This window comes from Capsicum annuum, unplaced genomic scaffold (genome assembly GCF_002878395.1).
Source record: "Capsicum annuum cultivar UCD-10X-F1 unplaced genomic scaffold, UCD10Xv1.1 ctg4022, whole genome shotgun sequence".
Classification (NCBI taxonomy): domain Eukaryota; kingdom Viridiplantae; phylum Streptophyta; class Magnoliopsida; order Solanales; family Solanaceae; genus Capsicum; species Capsicum annuum.
Window position 1 is genome coordinate 9,858 of NW_025847501.1, and position 2,263 is coordinate 12,120.

Genomic DNA, 2,263 nt, shown 5'->3' on the forward strand with positions numbered 1-2,263 from the left:
AGGTGTAGCTTCTGCGTTTTACGTGCTTTCTTGGTCTGTACTGTACTACTTTTCATGTGCTCTTTTTGTGTGCTCTCTGACTGCACAGGAGCATGGGAGACATTGTTTGACCTTATCGGTGGTTGTACCTTTGTTGGACAAGTTGTGGTGCGTAGGCTTGAGAAATGTCTTGCTCTCCTCCTGTTCTCTATGTATTTATTGTTTATGCTAGGAGAACTGGTCAGGGTAGATTACTTCCTGGGTTATATGGTTCCTTAACCTTGTAGTTGACAAGTTTACTAGTTGTTGAGTGTGAATATGTCCTAGATTTTACGAGGATCTTCTCCCATTTGGAGTTTCTTGGTGATTGTTCCATGGCCCCCCGCCCGGATCATCGTTAGAGCTGTATTTTGTCTTCTTTTGTTGCTCAGTACATGGGTATGACATACTTGGTGCAATATTTTCCTGTGTGAGAGACCCTTGTAACTCCGCCTGCCAGGTCAGCCGGTCCCAAGCCCGGAAAAAGGAGGAGGGCAAGTATTTGTTGAGTATTTTTTTATTTTCATCACTCCGATCACAGTAGTAGGGTACCGCTGCAACCTTTCCTGTGTAACCCTTGCTGGGCCTCAAATCAGCCTGTTGAAAAAGGAGTGGGGAATGTTAGAAGGATGCTGCACAGCACTTAAAGCCGTTGGTGAGTTGTTTTCTGCCATTTTTCGGACAATGTGCGTCATTCTCAACCATTAATAAGACATTTCATGTGCAAGTTGTGAGGACCTAAAAGACTAGAAAATGAACGTATGAGTTTTGAGAGCTGTCTAATTAGCTCTACATTAAGGTTATGCTTTTGCAGGTTTAGTTGTGCGCGCACATGGTAATAGAGGCGTGCTGCATAAAAAGAACTGCGTAAGGCGAAGAAAGCATGGGAGGACTTTGTGTCATGGGCAGATCTACATGTAATTCAGGGGTTTTTCGAACCTCTTCCGTTGGAAAATGTAATTCAGGGGTTTTTCGAACCTCTTCCGTTGGAAAATTACATTGTATACATAAGATCAAAATTTGATTTACGATATATATGTTAAGTACTTTTGACACGAAATTAATACTTGGTTTAGTGTTGCAGGGGGTAAAATTTCTCAATCCACGGCTCTCTCAACCCAAGACAAGAGGTCAAGAGGCAGAGTCTATATGGTTGATCAAAATTTTGATTTACGGTATATATGTTGAGTACTGAACTTTCTCGACACAAAATTAAAACTTGGTTCAGTGGTGAAGGGTTGTAAAATTTCTCAATTCGTGTGGGTTCAAGTTTGTGTAACATTTTTTTAAAAAATTTTTTATATTGACTTTTGAATTAAATCCCTAGTTAACTTTTTATATTACCAACAAAATTTCTTCTTTGTTATTGTAACAACAAAATATTACCAATGTAACTGAATATGAAGACTCAAATTTTTTAAATTATTATCCATGAGGAAAATTGTTAACGAAATACCAACAACGTTTCTTCTCTGTTATTGTAACAACAAAATATTACCAATGTAACTGAATATGAAGACTCAAATTTACTAACTTCTTTTTCATTCGTTAGGCAAGATACTATATGCTAACAATATACCAACCAAATTTTGATTGGTAATTTACCAACCAAGAAAGGCTGTAAGGCGAAGCGAATCTGGAAAAGATTGCCTCAGTTCGGATTGTTCTCTGCAACTTGGGAACATGAAGTTGGAATTGCTAGTAATCGCGGATCAGCGTGCCGCGGTGACTATGTACCGGGGCCCTGTACACACCGTTCTTCACACCTTGGGAATTGGTTTCGCCCGAAGCATCGGACCAATGATCACCCATGACTTCTGTGGCACACTAGTGCCACAAAGGCCTTTGGTGGTCTTATTGGCGCATACCATGGTGGGGTCTTCGACTGGGGTGAAGTCGTAACAAGGTAGCCGTAGGCTAGTTCGTATGCTTAATCTTTTCGATTTTGAATTTCCTTAGTGAAAATTCTGATTCCGCCGCTGGTCATATGAAAGGGTGGGATATCGACTACGAGATAGTCGAACATTTAAGTTTCTCATTTTGTCGTTTACGCTCTGTTTAATTAGTCTTGATTTGCATGTAATCCTTCAATCACAAATTCAAAAAATATGGGATGAATTTAGGTGAAATTTTTGAACTCCATCGTTGGAGTTTTTAAAAACCTCGAAACTCGCATATGAGTTTTTTTTGACAAATTGATGAGCGGGGTTTGTTAGGGATGCCATGTGAAGTGGTGGTTAAAATT

General features: G+C 39.7%; 1 long non-coding RNA gene across 1 annotated transcript; it reads left to right on the plus strand.

The window, feature by feature from the left end:
- The first annotated feature begins 6 nt into the window (after positions 1-6).
- On the plus strand, positions 7-1,893 carry LOC124891716. The gene is made up of 2 exons (XR_007049823.1): positions 7-673; positions 833-1,893. It is a non-coding gene; the product is annotated as an uncharacterized LOC124891716 (long non-coding RNA).
- The last annotated feature ends 370 nt before the right edge of the window (positions 1,894-2,263 follow it).